Source organism: Pteropus medius, unplaced genomic scaffold (assembly GCF_902729225.1).
Source record: "Pteropus medius unplaced genomic scaffold, Ma_sr-lr_union100, whole genome shotgun sequence".
NCBI lineage: Eukaryota > Metazoa > Chordata > Mammalia > Chiroptera > Pteropodidae > Pteropus > Pteropus medius.
In genome coordinates this window covers 3,921,348-3,940,450 of record NW_024355327.1, presented here as the reverse complement: position 1 = coordinate 3,940,450, position 19,103 = coordinate 3,921,348, and the positions used below count along the sequence as shown (strand labels likewise).

The 19,103-nt window shown below is 43.5% G+C and overlaps 1 protein-coding gene across 1 annotated transcript in view; it reads right to left on the bottom strand.

The window, feature by feature from the left end:
* The window catches only part of ARHGEF3 (Rho guanine nucleotide exchange factor 3), a 279,695-nt gene that overhangs the window by 192,599 nt on the left and 67,993 nt on the right, over positions 1–19,103 (bottom strand). The window lies entirely within an intron of this gene.

Genomic DNA, 19,103 nt, shown 5'->3' with positions numbered 1-19,103 from the left:
CTGTAAGATCTTTGGATTTTAGTCTGAGTGAGATGGGAAGACTCGGGAAGAATCTGAGCAGAGGAGAAACATGATCTAACAGTCCTTGTAAAAGGACTGTTCTCAATGCTGTGTGGTGAGAATAGCTGTAGGGGCAAAATAAGGAACAGGGAGGAAGTAAGGAAGCTCCTATGGTGGCTCAGGCAAGGGACAGCAGGGACTCAGAACAAGCTGGTGGTAGTGGGAGTAGTGGGCAGTGGTGGAATAATGGACATATGTGAAAGTAGGGTAACAAGATTTGCCAGTGGATTGGATGTGGAGGGTGAAATAAGAGAGAAGTAAAGAAAGTTCTGAGAACTTTAGCCTGAGCGATTGGGAGGCTGGAGAAAACCTATGGGAAAAGCAAAAGTGGGGACAAAAATAAAAAGCGGACATAGCACCTTTGAAATGCCACATTTGAAATGTCACATTGGTATGGACCTCGAAAGGAGATTGTATTCAATAGTCATCAGCCTTTAGGCAGAGGAGGAGCTCTGCCAAAGTGAGAGGAGGACCAAGAGAGAGGGGGCATCCCCAGGGACCAGCGAAGACAGTGTTTCAAGGAGCACTCTACTATTTCACTAAGTAGGGGCTGGAGAAATGCCCACTGAATTTGGCAAAGCAGAGATCCCTGTGGCTTGACAAGAGGAAGTACGTGGAGTTGGAGGACAAGAGCTAAGAGGTACCTAGATGCATTGTTTGTAGAAAATTTAAGTTGACAGGGATCTTAGGTATTGGCCAGTCCACTGAAGTCATTAAAGTGTGAGCTCCCTGAGGGCAGATATTTCATCTGAATGCTTTATTCCCACTCTCTGGGTACCTGGCACTCGACAGATGCTCTGTAAATATCTGTAAGATATTTTTTGAACTTTCTTGACATCTCCAGCCAAATAGTACAGGTCAACGGGAACTTCCCGTCACTAACGGCATGGTATGGAAGACAGCGAGGAAACTCACACACAAATTATTCCAGGATGGAATGTTTCATTTCTCTCTCTTAACTAAAGAAATTAGAATGACTGCTGCTTGGCATTTATTCAGCATGGAAATAATGTGTTTCCCAGTTACTCTCCACTGATATTCTGATCCCTTCATCAGTGGATGGATGATGACTTTTCGTTGGCAGCACCAAACTTCAAATAGTCAAGCTAATTGTAAGCTGGTCTAATTAGGAGAAATTACAAAATGTTTTTTCAAGGGATGTTTTGTAATAGAGGTCTTTTGGAAATCCAATTTAAGAATTTTTTTTTATATATTCTCAAAGTGCTAACCTGCAAATGATGTTTCTAAAATGTTTAGGGGTTGCTTTTAAAAGCAAGGGGATCCTTCTCCCTCTCCCTACCTGCATCTATGTGAATTATGGCACATTTTCAATAGGAAAGGCTTCCTTCATTCTAAAGAAATCCACATCCTGCACCTCCAGGTCACAGCCTGGCAGTCAGCGGCTTCACGTCCCTCGTCCCTCCGGAAAGGATAATTAGTTTGCTACCCTTTAATCAAGGAGCAGCAGATTGCTGTTTTTCTAAAGGTTTGCCTGGGGAGAGCCTGTTCTTTCCCGAGTGTTTGTTTTTCTAACCAGGACTCTTTGTACGAACCCTACCTTCCTATGAGCCAACACTGAGGGACCCCCATCCCCCGTGTCTGAAATGAGAAGCTGAAGCTCTCCACTGATGAGAGCCCCTCAACTCCATGGATGTGAGATCAGGTCAAAGTCACCCCAACTCACTGACACCTCTAACTTTTGACTTATGGAGTGGGAGAATCCTCAGTCTCTCTGTCATGGAGTTAAAATTTTTAAGGGTTTACTTAAAAACAAAATAAAACAAACAAACAAAAAACCATGTGCCAGACATTGTTATAAGCACTTAATAAATATTAACTCATTTAATCCTCAAAACAATTTTATGAGTAGGTATTTTTATTATTCCCACTTTACAGACGAGAAAAATGAAGCTCAGAGAGATTAAGTGACTTGCCCAAAATTACACAGCTGGTAGGTGGTGGAGCCAGGATTTAAACCCACACAGTCCAGCTCCAGAGAATACAAACAGAGAAACAGATGTTAAAACCATTGCAGAAACAGCAACAACAGAGGAAAGAAAATGAAAACTAAAATGCTGACTGTGTACAAGGCCCCAGGCCACTGGTACTGGGTTGGTTACTCTTTAAATAAAGTGCAATTGGACTTAGTAATAATAATAACAATAACAATAATAATAATAATAAGGATCAGAAGTCAGTCTTATTTATTGGTTTCTCTACATCTGCAAATAAAAATCCATGCAGATTAATTGGTATACTTTACTGTATGCATGTTATACTTTGATAAAAGTATAATTTTAGTTAAAAATTTTAATGACTGTGGTTTTTTTTGGATCAAACAAACAACCCATAGAAGGCATTAAAAAAAATCACCCTGGACTATCTTTCTAATTTTTGTCATAAAAGAAATTTAAGAAAAGTCTTTGGAATTGTTCTATCGAACTATTTAGAAAATCAGAAACAAATAGGAAAGAGAGAAATTCATCTCTTCCAAATCCTGGAAAGCTCTAAATCAAAAATTATATTCACAGACACTCTACTTTCTTTGTTCCTAACAGGGGCTTCACGAGGACTTTTTGCCCAGAGAAAAGAAAGTCTTCACATTTTATTCAATAATATATTGATCAGAAACTAATAAATCAGTATGTAGGTGGCTCAGCACCTCCAAAATGAAAATTGCAACCCTAAAAATGAGTCCTCAGAAATAGGCATCTCTAACAAATGTTCTGTTGATTCTAACTCATTTAAAAACACCAAAAATTCTTAAATTAGCCAGCATCGCTTAAAGCAGTTTATTGACTCTCTGATACAGGACCTACCACAGTCTCGAAGGTAATTAGAAGCTCCAGAAATGCTGTTTTTGGCAGTGACTGGGGCCACACATAAAAACATGTTTATTCCCAAACTGTCAGTGAAATATGGTGATGGGGGTGGAGCCACATTAGATGCATAGCCTATGTGGAGAAAAAGCAAGGTAATGCCAAGCGCACTGTTCAAACTGAGATTATTTCATCACTATGACAGATACCAAACCATGCCCAAATCCTGGGTAAGAGAAGGTAATTCTGAGTTAGAGAACTACTCAGAGTAAGAAATTCTGAATAAGAGAGGAAAACATGATTACTATTTTAACATGTAATAATAATACTATCAGTGCTGTGCTTTCTATGTGGATTAATTCATTTACTTTTCATGGCGGTCCTGAGAAATAAGGGCCGTAACAGAGGAGAAGGCTGAGGCACCAAGAGGTTAGACTTGGAAATGCCTCACGGGCACTAGAGGTTAGACAGCCTGACCCCAGAATGCCTGCTCCTAGCTTGAGTCCCACCAAATTGTCTAAGGATTTTTCCAGTCATCTAATCCACAAGGGCCACAGATTGGGGAGAAAGAAATGAACCGTGTTGATCATTATGTGCTATTTATAAAATATTTTGATCAAATATAGTCCATCTGAAGCACAGGGTAGAGCAAGTCCCCACCACGTTCTCTTGGGCACTTCACCTTCCAGCTCATAGGCTGGACTCCAGTGGGAACAGTGCTTGCATCAGTGTTGCCATAGCTGCTGTCACGGCAACCACCTCTTGTTGCCCAGGCAAAGATGCTCTCCCCAATTGGGAGCCCTGATTCAGGGATGCAGCCCCTGCAGAAACTCATCTTTTTACCTGCTCCCAACTTGCTCAAGTCTTTACAAGACTGGGAACCTATTGGGGGTTCCTCAGGTCCCCAGATGCGTTTGGACCAAACTAATATGAACAAAGGCCAACAGGGAGATGGGCAGACTGCAGAGAGGGCGGTTACCCTCTCTAAGGGCCTCAGCACCAGGCAGGGCTGGGTTTGAGTTCTGGCTCTGGCACTTGCTAGCTGGGGACCATGAGCAAATGGCTTGGCCTCTGGAAATGCATGTCTTAGAACATGCAAAACAGAGATAATATTAGATTTTACACTTTATAGAGTTGTTGTGAGGTATAAGCAGACCCAAGTATGTAAAGGACATACAGAGTACATGCTGGTCATTATTGATGGCCATTATTAACTAGTCTCACCAATGCAGTGGTGCTGGTTCTGGCAGAAGGGAAGGAGCCCTCATCCTCTCGTTGCTGCCTTTACAGCTCAGCAGCCTGACATTCAAAACAGAAAGCACTCCTGTCCACAGCACTGAGGCCCTAATTCGCAGGCTGGACAAGGCGCACATTATGCACAGTTCACACATATCCAGCAGAGTGCAAGGGAACGTGGTAGTGGTCATTGCAGACCCCAAATTCAGTATCCTTCTCACTAGGTCACATGGCTTTTCAGGAAAGATGGATTTCTACCCTACTCCCCTCATTCAACAAAAACACCACTGAGCAAAACCACCTTTTTAAGATACTACAGCCATGTATAAACCTTTGGAGATCTTAAAGGCAACATGGTAGCATTCGAAATTTTCTAGAAAATTCTGAAAAAATAATGTCCACCCTGTCGGCTATGGCCATTTTGCAGGCTTAGGATTGATCCAGGGAAACTGCACTTGCCCTGTGACACCTGCCTGCACTGTCTGAGCTTTCATAATGTGCATACATTAATTTCATAATCAGAAAATAACTTTTCTTAAAAAAAAAAAATAGCTGAAATGTTTTTCCATGACATAGACAGTTCACAGAGAAAACCCCTAACAGCCAATAAACAAACGAAAAATGATCACCCTTCATCCTCCTTAGTAACTAACAAAATGGAAATTTAAATAAGATAGCGCGTTTGCCTTTCAGGTTGGCAGTTTTCACATGATAATACCCAGCGTGGGCGAGAATGTGGAATTCACAATTGTGAATGTATAAATTGGTATAACGGTTCCACAGGGTAATTTGGCAGCATTTTCCAAGAACATTAAAATAACTCAGAACTTCAGCTTTACAATAATTAATTTGACAAAATAACCACAAACACAGGCTTAGCAACAAAAATATTCCTCCCAAAGTTGTTTCAGAGGGAGAAACTAGACCTCAGATTCAAACAGCCAACGACAGGGACTGGCTACTGAGAAGGCACCTTGCGCACTTCTACATGTTCGGTATGTAAAACAACGGCGAGAAGACTTGCTTATTCTACCTTGGGAAAACACGGAATTTTCTGGATTTGGTGCTTTAAATCATATGCTTTCATCCCCCACACACTCTGTTTTGCAGCTAAGCAAACCAAGACCCATGTCTATTAGACGGTTTGCCCCCATGTGGCAGTGACGGGTTCACAGCGTATTTGCCTTCCCTGGTGGCAAAACTGTCACCTTCAAGGCCAGACACAGGATCCACGGTGGGACCAAGCTATGCTCTGGTGCCACAGAAGGCCCAAGCTGAGGGTGGAGACATCTCTTCGGAGACCTCTTCCCCAAGAAGCTACACCTTCCCAAGAAATGTTGGCCTGCCCAGCCACCAGGAATAGCTTGAGACAGGAACAAAGCTGGTGTCCATTAGCAAGGCCCTCTTACTAATAATAAAACATCCACCCTTCAGAAAAGGTCTGTTCTGTGCCAGGTCTGAATGCAGTTCTCATCACCAGTCACCTGCTGCCCCACAGCAAACCCAAGGCTCAGGGAGATCAGCTTCCCTGTCTCAAATCACCCAGATAATGAGGATGTGAAGTCCATTTATGTTCTTACCACTTTCTAGGTGCCTGTTTCCTCATCTATAAAATGGGAAGAATAACAGCAACCATCTCAGAGGGTTTGTTGCGAGGGTTAAGTGAGTCAATCTGTAGGAAGTGCTTAGAACATTTCCTGACCTATTGGAAGCTCTGTGTAGCTCTTACTATTCCAGTGGCACTGTATAGGATAGAGGCTAAAAACAAGGACGCCAGAGCTAGCTGCCTGGGTTCAAACCTCACTAGATGTATGGCTTTAGGCAAGTTACTTAACTCTTTCTGCCAGTTTTCTCATCAGTAAAATGGGATAATAACAGTACCCACTTGAGTCAATATGAACAATCATATTACCTGAATTAATGTACTTAGAAGAGCTAAGAACAGTGTCTGTCACATAGTATAGTGGGCCCACCAGTAAGAAGCATAATGTGTGCTGGCTGTTCCAAATATGATACCATTTTGTCTCCTAGAGGCCACGGCTGCACCAGAATGACGACACCACCACCTCCAATAGGGGTCATCATTCTGGCTGATGATGAACCTGACACATGCTCTCCTATTTAATCCTGACAGAGTAGCTGCTATTATTGTTCGGATTTACAGATGGGGAAACTGAGGTACAGAGAGCTCAAGTAACTTGCCCCAGGTCACACAGCCAGGAAGCAGTAATGCCGCCAGGCTTTCAACGAAATCGGTTGGGGCCCAGGGCTCTTGCCCTCTGCACTGCATAACTCAACTCAAGATTCTCATAGCCCATGGCTGTCAACTTGTGAAACTGAATGCCTGCCAATACCTCCTATGGAAGGGTGATGCATGGCTTCTAACACTGAGATAACTCACCACCAAGCCCCCCACCATGCAGCACGAATACTGGCCCCGCAGACATCTGACAAACAGAAAGGGTAAGTCATACAAGCACAGTCACCAAGAAGCAATTCCTCTCAGCCCTCCCTATTCTCCCGGGGAGATACACTGGCGTATGTCTAACTGTGGAGATGAGATATAACCATTAAAAAAATTCTGGACCAAGAGATCTAATCGGTGTCTTAGAAACACATGCTGACATCCGCACAGCTGGTTTTCCCCACAGCTGTTAATGGTCATGTGTTGTTTAAACTATGGCCTGCTCACAGGTTCACACTGGGAGGTGAAGCCAGGGTAAATCTTCCTTAATGTGCCATTCTGGCCTTTGGAGCATGAAATTCATGGCAGTGAGTTCACTTCCCGTCAGCAGACTGAAAATTTACAAAGCTTCTGGCATACCATATGGCCAGAGCTGTAGGTGGGTGCCACCAAGAAGCAGCATAGCTCAAGCAGAGGCAAGTCTTATGTCCCTCACAGCTTCCTCAGCAATCTGCTGAAAGAGCTAGTTATTGTGTGTGAGGGGTAGGGGGAAGGGGAACAATAGAAAAACCTATGTGTGTTTCACCAGGATCCATAAGTCTGTATTGTTTCAAAACCGGTAATTTAATTAAATAGTGTCTATTTTCAGATAATGTGCCTAAAACTCAAACAGATCAAGAGTTGGAAGGATCCCCAGAGAACCAGCTGGTCTATCACCCTCATTCTGAGGCTGGAAAACTAAGAGCTGGCTCAAGGTCATGTGGTCTGTTGGTGATAAGATTGAGACCCATGAAGGTCTCTCCCTGTTTGCAGTCTCCTTTCATCCCTTCTTACTCTCTTGACGCAAGTGTTGCTATGTCAGTGTTCCTCACTGCCCAGCTTGTAATTTCCCTTCTTCTGCCAACAAAACCCTGATCTTCTGTTGGAGGAGGCCTCCTCCCCAGCTCTGAGATCCTGTAATTCAAGAAGGGCCACCCAAGATAAGCATGAATTGCTCAGGGCATCTTGTACAGAGAGCCTACCTGAGAAGGAAGCTAATCTAAGGAAAGCAGAGCGAGAGACCTAGAGCGATGGATTCCTGGTGACATGGATTAGCCACTTGGATCCGGCCATGCCTGAAGGCAGAACTGTAGCTGAATCTGCCAATTAAGTGAGTCCTTTTTTTATTTATGCAAGTATGCATTGTATTTTTGTCACATGCAACAATAACAACAAAAAACCTATGTTTTCTTTCTTTCTAAAAGGAAGCAAGTGACAATGTGAAAATGTTCCCAGGAGCTGCTCCACAGTGCCTAGCACAGTGCCCAACACGCTGTAAACATGATACATATGCGATGGAGTTTCTTCTCAGTAGGGCTCTCCCAAACCACTCTGCTAGAAACCACAGCCCTCCCCAGCCTCACTATCCCCACCCCTGCCGTTTCCTATGGTGTTTATCACCATCAGACCTATCTTGTGCCTTACTCATTGCTCCTTGTTTTCTCCCACTCAAATGCCATGAGAGTGGGAATTTTTGTCTACTTTGTTCACTGCTGTATCTTTGGGGCCATATCAGTGCTCAGCATTTGTAGGTGCTCATTATACGTCTGGTGAATGAATGAATGAGGGACTGGGCGATGGAATGAGTGAGGACAAAGAGTGCACAGAGGGGTGTGTGTGACAGATGCCCAGGTCCCCGCCTGCCTGTTTTGTGGTCTCAGTCAGAAGCCCCTGGGACCTCTTAGACAGGAGCCTTCTTCCCTGAGCCAACGCTGCAACAGCCACACCCATAATCCAGGCAACTGGATGGTCTCCCACCTGTCCAGGTAGCATCAACGAGAATTAAAAGGCAAGTACCCTTTGGGTTATAAAGATGTTTTATTTATTTTTTTGCTTCTTATAGAAATACTATATGCTCATTACAAAAAGCACATAAATGTAAGAAGTAAATAATGAAAAATCATAGTATTTTACCTTCTAAGTTAAATTTTTAGTGCAAGTCATAAATAGACTATTATTTTATATAAACCCACGAAGTGACCTTTTGGTTTGTTTATTTACCTATTTTTGCGGTAGCTTCCAACATTTAAAAAGCTAGATGCCATTTAGAAATCAGGTATCTAGCTTCAGTTGAATGGCACAGAGGGCCCACATTCCCACAAATGACAACAGCTAGCTGGGGTTGAGTGGCAGCTGCCCCTTTCAGGTGAGGTGCGGGCTCTTGGCGTCTCTGCCTCTCCCTCCTGTGGCCCTGGCCACTGGTTTTAGGTGCTGTCTAGTCTCTGTCATGCGCAGAATTGGTGACTTCTGGCCTGCTGTATATGCTTTCAGATTTTGCTGAGCTCACAAAGCTTTCCAGGAAACGCTTCTGAAAATCTTCCTCTGCTTCCAATAATGTCCTGGGATGCTCCAGATAACCACCCAATTTCCAGCATCAGAGACTACTGCATGTGCAGCATGGCTCCCTTCTGCAGGCTCGGTAAGCCCGGTCAGACTGACTCTCCCAGTTCAACAACTGACCTATACACACTTTAACACACAGCCCCTCAGTTAACCCCTCATGGGAAGGTCCGGCAGTCCTGAGCATCCGCTGGGCCATCTTTTCCATAGTGAAACTCCAAATCCAGTGTTTAATCCAGCCCCCCAAGGTGGATAGGCTTCATTGATGATGCAGGACAGCCACAAGAGACTGGGCCGGCACTGCACTGGTGGCCTGCAGGCCCAACATGTATCACACAGAGACCCTGTGATCTGCTGTCTTTCTGTGTGTTTGTTTTCACTCCTGTTGTACTATATAGTGATAACTCCCTGAGGGCAGGGACCCCAAAAGCCTCATTGATTATCGTTTTTCTAGAACCTAACCCTGTTTCTCACAGAAGAGGCCCTCAATCCATGATGAATGGATGCTAGGTGCGTGGACAGACACGGATGGGTGGGTGGCTGACTATGCTACAGGGAGGGGAGGGATGGGATGAGCCCCTTCACTGGGATTTCTAATTTGTCAGTGTCATAGGAAATGATATTTTTAAAACATTAAATTTTAAAATGATGGTATACAGGCACATGAGTAAACTCACATGTTAAAAAAAGATAAAAGAAAACACTGTAACATTGATAGCGGTAGAACTTTTTTTTTTAACACTGTGCATTTTCTTTGTTTCATGAAGTTTATTTTTAACTGCCAACAATGAACTATAACCAAGTGAATATTCTCCCCCTAGACTTTTACAGATCTCGTAACACCAAGGGCCCACAGAGGAAAGGATAATATTTTGAACTAGTTTGGCTCTCAGAGTGGAATTGAGAGAGGGAGGAAAAGAAAACACGGGAGGCGGGCCTGGCCTTCCACAGTGGAAAGTGAACCTGCAAAGCTCCTCGGTGGCCGGTGATGACCGACACTCCCACCCCACCCCTACCTACTATCAGCAAATCAGCATCATTAGTTCGCCTTCCGGATCTTGAAAATCCAAAATGTTATGGGAAATTATATTTCTTTTGGAGCAAAGGATGGTAAATTTTCAGCACTGGCCTGTGACTGCTTCCAAAGAAAAACAAAGAAACAGAAAATTTTCTAATACGGATACATAAGTTTAAATTAAAATAGACACGTGTCCTGAAAAGCTCACTGCTTAGGTGCTGGTGCCGTCCCAGAACAGTCAGAAGAGCACGTGTGCACCACAGGGCATGACATCTTCCAGCTCCTAGAAGCCCTGGACTGGGTCCCTGCCAGCATGGCTGGTTTCCAGGCTTGTTCCCCCGACATACAGGGTGGGCAGCGATAGCCAGCTACTTTGTTCAGACAGACGAGGAAACTGAGGTTCTGAGAGGGGACGTGTGCACAGGTGAAGACACAGAGCTGAAAACAGTTGCAGTCCTGCCCGGTCCTCATTCATTGCACAAACGTTTTCTGAGCGCTCCTAGGTACCAGGTGCTGGTGAGAGACTGAACCATGGAACTTGCAAGCAAGTGGGGGGAAGGGGGGTAGACCCTTAACAACTAACCAAGCGAATGACCAAGATAACCATAGATGGTGATATGAGCGGGCAAGTGGGAAAGAAAAGCAAGGAGCAGGGAGTTATTTCTGGTTTCCCCAGGCATGCTCAGGAGAGCATCAGCCATTAAGTACTACGCAGTTACAAACGCCCACAGGCTCCTGCAGACGCAACTTATTAACAGATTGTATTTGAGCGCTGACGTCCGTGAGGGATGCATGAATCACCAGCAGAGTGGATTAAATGTAAAAGAAATACACACACACACACACACACACGACTGGAGGCATTCTCACAACCCTAAGATCCCAGCAGTGAGGCAGGAAAGATGGGGTGCAGACCAGTCCACGTCTTTAGAGATGGACAGATCTGGGACTGGTCCTGCTGGAGCCTGCTTGCCAGTGCCTTGACTGAATTCCCATTTGCTTAAGGTCACCTGCTGCCACTAACCTCCTCCCACTTGACCCCTCACCACTTCCCCAAGGCGCTCCTCCCTGATCCTACTCTGGCCACACAGTACACTGACCCCTTCCTCACCACGCTTAGACTATTAATTCCACATCTGTTCCCCAGAATTCCAGACTGTGAGGGTAGAAACCAGTCCCTCCTGCTGAGGACTTGATCCTCAGCTCCTGGAGCAACCCGTAGGGGCTGAAGTGAAGAGACAGAAGAGAAAGAAATCTCTCCAACATTTCCCAAAGGCTCGAGCCTCAGTTTCACACCTGTAAAACTGGGCATAGGACCAACCTGATGACAACGTGACCTGTCATCCGAACCGGCAGTCTGTATTTCATATTAACTCATTTTTTTTTAAAGTACATTTTTACATATTAATTCACTTTTTGGTGTGCAGACGTGAATTTTGACAAACTCACCACCACAATGAAGACATAGAGCTGAAGACATCACCCTCGAAAATCTCTCCTGCTGCCACTTTGTTGAACCCTCTTCCCCATCCCAGTTCCTGGTAACCAATGATCTGTTTTTTCTTCCTATAATTTTGCCTTTTCCAAAATGTCATGGAAGTGGAATTGTTCAGCAAGTGGCCTTTTACGTCTGACTTCTTTCACTCAGCGTAGTGCACTGAGATTCATCTATAGTGCTGTATCAGTGGTTTGTTCCTTTTCACTTGGGGGGGCAGAGTCACGGAAAATAACAGTGGACCTGCCAGCTTCTACATCCCGAGTAATTTAGCCAACAGCTTTCTAGAACCCATTCCAGTTTTGGAAGAAAAGGTGAACCAGGAGTCAAAGGCCCCCTTCCTGGCTGCGTCTGTAACCCTTTACTCCGAGATCTGTGTAAGCGCCCCACCCGGCCTCTCTGAGGTCACTCTTTTGCAAAATGGCCAGTGATACCCAAACTTCCTCAAAGGCGATGCCAGCTCTAGGTGTTGACTCAAGAGAATGCCCTGGCATGGCTGGGCTGACCAAAGGCAAAAATCTACAGTGACAGGAGAGGCCAGGAGCCATAGACTTGGGAAGGGATGCAATTGAGGGCAGGGAGTAGAGAGAAGCCAGCATATGAGCAGAAACAGAGTGGTCCAGAAGGAGCTAGGGCCAGGGTCTGATGCTGTGAAAAGGGATCCCTCGATAAAGACTGTGCAAAGCCCACCCGAAGGCTTTGCTCTTGGGAGATGGCTGACAACCTGTTTCAGGACAGTAGTGGTGAGGGTGGCAGTCGGCTGGCCAAGCTCTGAGAAGGAGTGAGGAAGAGAGGAAGAAATGGAAGGAGAAGAGAGGATGTACTCTCTTGAGAATATTGGAAGGAAAATGAAAGAGGAAAATAGGATGGTGATGGTCATCATAATATTAATAATAATGAATACTCGTAATGACCCACGGATATTAAATTCTTACTCTGGGCCAGGTCTCGCATAATCCACACAACAACTCGATGGGCAGATTCTGTCAACACTCCATCTCACAGATGAGGACCTGGGGCACGAGGCGAGTATACGGAGTGCTAGTAGGTGGAGGAGCTGAGCTTTGGCTCCAGGGCTTGCAGTCATAAACTCCCCACTGCACAGGGGTTGAGCTGAGCTGCTGGCAATACAAAGGCTTAGCAGGAGCCAGGGACAGAAGTGTGTGGCCCCAGAGGGAGGCAGGAGGGAAGGAGCCACTGGAAAAAAGAGCTGTAAAATGAAGAGATCCAGGGGACATGGAGTGGGTACCACTTGCTGGATGTTTGCTACATTCTTTTCATCCGCACAATCCATGTATCAAACCCCATGCTACTCACAACCCAAGTATCAACTTGGTAGAAGCAGAGCTGCTTTAGTTGAAAGGAAAGAAGGAGACAAGCCAGACCCACCAACGTCCTCACACCCCTACACCACCATCTTGGTGGCCACTAAAGAAGGGACCTTCCTGGGAATGAGGGACTCCTCAGGACCTCCCCTCTCACATGTACGCTCCCTGAGAGCTGCCTTTTTCTTTTCTTTCTTTCTTTCTTTATTTCTTTCCTTCTTTCTCTCTGTCAACATTCAAGTATTAAAATAATGATACATTCAAAACTAAAACTAGCCTAGGATGCACTGTGCCTTGTCTATACCTCACTATCCAGCACATAATTGGGACTTGAAAAATGAGTGATGGACAGGTCTGGACAACACCTGTGCAGGATCAAATATGGATCCTCTCTCACCAGCTAAGTGACCCTTGGAGAGTGACAGTCACAAAGCCTCAGAATCCCCAGCTTTTGGGGATTTTAAGAGGGTTAAACAAGCTGATGCTCATAAGAGAGCACTTAGCTTAGTGCCCAATCAACGGCAAGAGCACAATAATGTTACCTACCAGTATCATTAATTTCATCAATAGGATTAAAAATATGTTGGGGAAAAACAAACAATTCACTGGAAGGAATTAAAATGTCCCCATGGGAAGCACAGTGCCCTGCATGTCCCAATGATGTTTCTCTCTAGGACTGGCCAGTAAATTCTCTGGTTTTTGAAACTGTTTCTTTTGTTTTTGTACCAATGGGAGGCATGGCCTGAACCACTGAGGTGTGAAGGTCAAGCTCATCTGAAGCCAAGTATTTATTAACTTGTGTTTATGCAACGCTTTGTGCCCAACTGGCCCCGTTTCTGTCTGAACTTGTGTTCTAAGATCCTTGGAGAATGCTCCTTTCTCTTATGACTTTTCTAAGGCTTCGGATGCTTAACAACAGTAGATGCAGATGTTAAAATAACAGCACACTGCAGCTCTAAAGGAGCAAGTCCCCTCCTTAAGAACTCAAAATTAAATTAGAAATACCTGGAAGTGAATCTTCTCTAGGGCTGAGGGCAGGAGAGAACAGAGTTCCTGCCTCTGAAAAACAGTTCCAGGCAGAAAGACAGCACTGAATGTGGGTGAAGAGTGCCCTCTGCTGGTCAGTATTAGAAAACCACAACTGACAATATCATCCATCTCTCCAGGAGGGCTCCAGTTGTGCTGTCCTCAGGCAAGTCAGTCCTAATTACCTTTCGTAATTTTTTGTTTTGTTTTGTTTTGTTTTATTACTCTGAACTGCAAACAAAAAGGAAAAGAGCTGATAGAAAGTACAAGGTCATAGAACATTTCATTCAACTCACTTGTTTTTCTTGTTGGTGTACCTGAATGTCACCTTAAAATGGTCCTGTGAATGCTATAGCTCTGCAACTTGGGGAACGTGACCGAGTGTCTACAGGTGGACCACAAAAGTGTCCCATTTCCATTCTAAGAGGCTGTCCTTTTGATCAGACTCCAAACTTCACAGGCAGACACCCTGAATAAAAGCTGCCTTCTTCCTCCCAGAAAATCCCAGTGGGTCTGAATGCAGAGACAGCAAGATCCTGGTGGCCAAGAGGATAGGTTGATCCTGGGTCAAACCTAGACAAGGATCAACTCCAGATGGATGCTCTGGATCTTTGAACCTTGGGACACAACCCCCACCACAAGACCAGAACAGCATATCTGGTTTCTGCAAGGCTGCTCCCATAGTGGGGACCCCCTAGGACCTCAGTCTCCAACCCTGTCATTATCTCCACGCTGCTTCCTAGGAACAACCCTGACCTCACAGGTGAGTTCTAACCCTCCTGGTTTTATGTTCTGACTTTACTCACGGAGCAACCTGGCTGAGCTTCAACCCAGCTCATCACTTCGCAGCTGTGTGAATGCCCCAATTGAATTTTCTTCTCCGTAGCAATAATGGGAACCAAGGGTCCACTAACTGCCAGAAACGTGACGTACACCACTTCAAACGAACAATCATGACCACCCTATGAGGCTATGAGGTGCTCTTCCAAAATCAAGGGTAAGAACTGTTTAAAATCCAAGGCTATCCAGCTTCACATGCAGTAACTAAAGAACTTTGCCCCATCCCAGTCTTCTTCCCTCCATTACCTGGTCTGAGTTAATCAGTGTCCATTACATAAAACGGGTTAATCAGATGGGAGAGAAGCAGGAATGGAGGAAGAGGATACCTGGGATTAGGGAGATGAAAGTCCTCTGAAGCAGAGTGAACAGGAGGAGAATTTAGGTGGAGTCTAGGGAAGGGAGGAAAGAGCCAGCAAGGGTGAACTGGAGACTGAGAGGAATGGGGAGAAGACACATTTCTAAGTAGGGTTGCTCTTGGGTATAAAATGGAGTCCCCTTGAATCTTCTTTGAGAGACACAAGTAAAGAGAACTACCTTCATTGTTGGCCAATGGACTTCAGACCTCTGATGCACCCAAAACCCAGAGTCTGGAGTATTGGAGGCTTTTCCAATATTTCCCAGATTACATTCCAAAGTTAGATGAGGACACCGAGAATAAAGGATGGTCAGTAACTTGCAAAGACCCACACAGCTCGTGAGTGACAGAGCCTAAATTCAAGTCCAAGTGTGTCTGATTCCACAGCTCTTTCTGGATACTCTGGCCTCTCTGTAGGAGAAGAATAACAATTCCACCTAATAGGCCAGGTGAGGGGTGGACTAAGGACCTCCCACAATAAATCCTACATGGTAAGTGATGCCAGAAGTACCAGTTTCTTTCCTTCCTTCTGTTGTGTTAATCACTGAGTTTGCCCTGGTCCTTAAGACCCTGTTCTTTCCACTGGATTCCTGACATATCTTTTATTACCCCAAATTTTGTTTGGGTAACTGAACTACTACCTTAGCCTCCCCCAGTTCTGCACATAGCTGGCATTCTAACTTAAACTCCTCCAGTGGGATGGTAGGGACTCAATCTCCTAATGGATAGCCGTACATGCAGAGGGGCCAACCTTCTCTCCGCATGTTCATTCCTTCAACAAATAGTCACTTGTTTCTACTGTGTTCCAGGCACTATGTGAGCCATCCGAGATGTAACACTGTTTTAAAAAGCTATCCAAAATCAGGAAATAAAGCATGCCTCTTCAAAGTCCCTTATAGCCCAAGTCTGCCTACAGGGAAAGTAATTTTGTTTAACGTACTATTTGCTTTTGATTAGGGCCCAGGCTCCATAAAGTTAGGATGTTAAATTATAAAAGATAGATGAGTTGTAAATATTCTGTCAGGTATAGAAGATAATTTCAAAGGTTACAGTGTTATTTTCCTGTAGGGCCTTAACCAGTTTTATATCTAAGTTTACAGTCTTATCCCAACATTCTTTTCTCTGCATTTCTCCATGACTACATATATATGTATATACACACATATGTATATACACACACATATACACGTATAATGCATATACACACATGAGTACATATAAGTATATATACACATATATACACACACTTACGTGCATACACACATATATATCATATATATCTTCCTAGATACTTCTTAGAACTAGCTTTTTCTTCCTCAGCTTTCTAGTTCTCTCATTAATGAGTTCAATATATATTTTATTAAGGCCAAGTATATATTTATATAAGGGTTAAGGGAGGTTTTCGGAGAAAAGCGGACCTTTGTATGGGCTTTGTGAGATCTGAGGAATGGGGGGGAGCATCCTCAGTACAGGTGACAGCGTGTGCAAAGGCCCTGTGGCAGGTAGCATGGCACACTGGAAAAATGGAAAGAAGGTCATGTAACCTCCAGCATCTGTGACTGGAGACTTTCAATCAACATCTGATATATCAACATCACGACATGACTGTCAAGTCGAGCCCCTCCTGTCTGTCCCAGCCACATGCAACAATTCTAAGAACACAGAATTGGCTTCAAAGGGTGGGAGAATTGTGTTCCCTGGATCATGTAGCTATAACTTCATGTCACCCTTCTTTAGCAATTGAGGAGGAGCCAGGTTAAAAGAGTTGGCAAAGTCCCAGTTTTTGAGAGGGAGAAGACATCTCTGCACTGGACTGCACCCCAGATGCCAGCATCAGTATTCAGATAGAGTCATGATCTCAGGGCATCAACAGCTCAGTGCAAGGCCCTCTGTCAACCCCAGTGCCTGCTGTGGCTTGGTGCAGTTCCACAGTCTGCTCATTCATCAAGTCGGCACAGCATAAATACCTGCTCAAGGAGGCCTGTTAGACCCTCCATGGGATGGTAATTTCTGCACAATTCTCCCCAAAATATTGCTGTACACTTGTCTTACGTCAGCATCCTGACAACAGGGATCTCCTCTCTCTCCCCCATCCCATCCCCTCCCCAGCCCTCCTTCTCATAGCATAAACAGCACCAGCCCTGGGGGCAAAAGATCCCATTCAATGGCTGGTAATGAACTACGTGACTTTAAACAAGTCGCTTAACTTGCCTGAGCCTCAGTATCCTTCTCAGTCTCATTAAAAGGCTCAGTGATCACGGGTAAAAGCACACTGTAGATTATGACACACAATATAAATGTGTTATTTTCATAGTTACAATTATTGGATGCTATTTTAGAAAATATCATGAGGCTTTGTTAATAAACAATACAACCCTATGTGAAACTTGGGCAAAATTTCCATATGAAAATCGCAAAGACAAAAAGAACAAGCAGGCCAAAACATGGCAAGAAAGTAAGGTAGAGCTCTATAAGCTCTAGTAACGGAAGGCTGGCGGGGACACTTTTGGAGAGATGCTGCAACAGGCACTGTGCTGGGCACGCACCTCCTTCAGCTCAGGCATTACAATAATAACTTACAGAGAATTTAAGTCAACATTTTTTGTCGTTGTTTTAAAGAGCCCACTTTGTGGAGAATATGAGTATTTCTCTAAAATTATTTGTCATTGAAAGGGAAAAGACCTCCAGCAGCCCCATTCCTTTCATTTCCCAGGAGAATTCACATTTTTCCATTATCATGTGCCTTGATTATCTCAAGAGACTAGCACTCATATGGATGGGTAATCTTTTAATACTTTTCTCGTTAGACCTGTAACACTACATAATACGTCAAATGCTTCCCACATTCTCCTGAATCCAGGATAACAGAAGAAAATAAGATGTACGAAAAGAATGATGGCTGGTGTACACAGCATCAATTCTCAGCCTAAGATTTGTAATACCTTGGAATATTCACTATCTCAAAGAGTAATGTGAAATGCTAAAAATTAAAAATAAAATCTTCCAGACATGCTAATTCATGTTAACTCGTTTTACGTCCTTATGTCCTTTAGGAAGAAAGAGAATGGCCATAATGATATCAGACAGTGAGGATATCTGTGGCATCTGGAACATAGGAGACATGTAATAATTATTTTTTGAATCAACGAATTTCAAAGAGGTTGGAATTGAAAAGAGGTGTTCAAGAGTCTGCCACTAGGGGGAAAAAGAGAGTAAATTTTCTTAGCATATAATTTTTCACATTAAGCATCTTTTCTGACCACAGTGGCATGAAACTAGAAATTAACTACAGAAAGAAAACTGGAGGAAAAGAAAAAACACAAATATGTGCGGACTAAATGACATGCTACTAAACAACCAGTGGATCAAAGAGGAAATCAAAAACTATTTTGAAACAAATGAAAGTGAAAATACAACTTTTCAAAATGTTTGGGATGCAACAAAAGCAGTCCTAAGAGGGAAGTTCACAGCTATACAGTCCTACCTCAAGAAACAAGAAAAATCCCAAATAAACACTCTAAGTCTACACCTAAAGGAACTAGAAAAAGAACAAACAAAATGCAAACAAAAGTAAACAGAAGGAAAGAAATAGTTAAAAGCAGAGCAGAAATAAAATAGAAATTAAAAATATAGAAAACTAAGAGCTGGTTCTTTGAAAAGATAAATAAAACAGACAAACCTTTAGCCAAACTTGTCAAGAAAAAGAGAGAACCCAAATAAATATAATCATAAACAAAAAAGGAATTACAACCATCACCACAGAAATACAAAGGATAATTAAAGAATGCTATGAACAATTTTATGCCAATAAATTTGACCATCTAAAAGAAACAGATAAATTTCTAGAAGTATAAAACCTTGCAACACTAAAACAGGAAGAAATATAAAATCTAAACAGGCCAATTAACTAGCAATGAAATTGAAGCAGTAATAAAAAAAAAAATCCCAACAAATTAAAGTCCAGGACCAGATGGTTTCACAGGTGAATTCTACCAAACATTCAAAGATTTAATATCTATCCTTCTTAAACTGTTTCAGAAAAATTGAAGGGGAAGGAGCATTTCCAAACTTATTTTACAAAGCCAGCATGATCCTGATACGAAAATCAAATAAACTCTTTACGAAAAAAGAAAAAGGAAGGAAGGA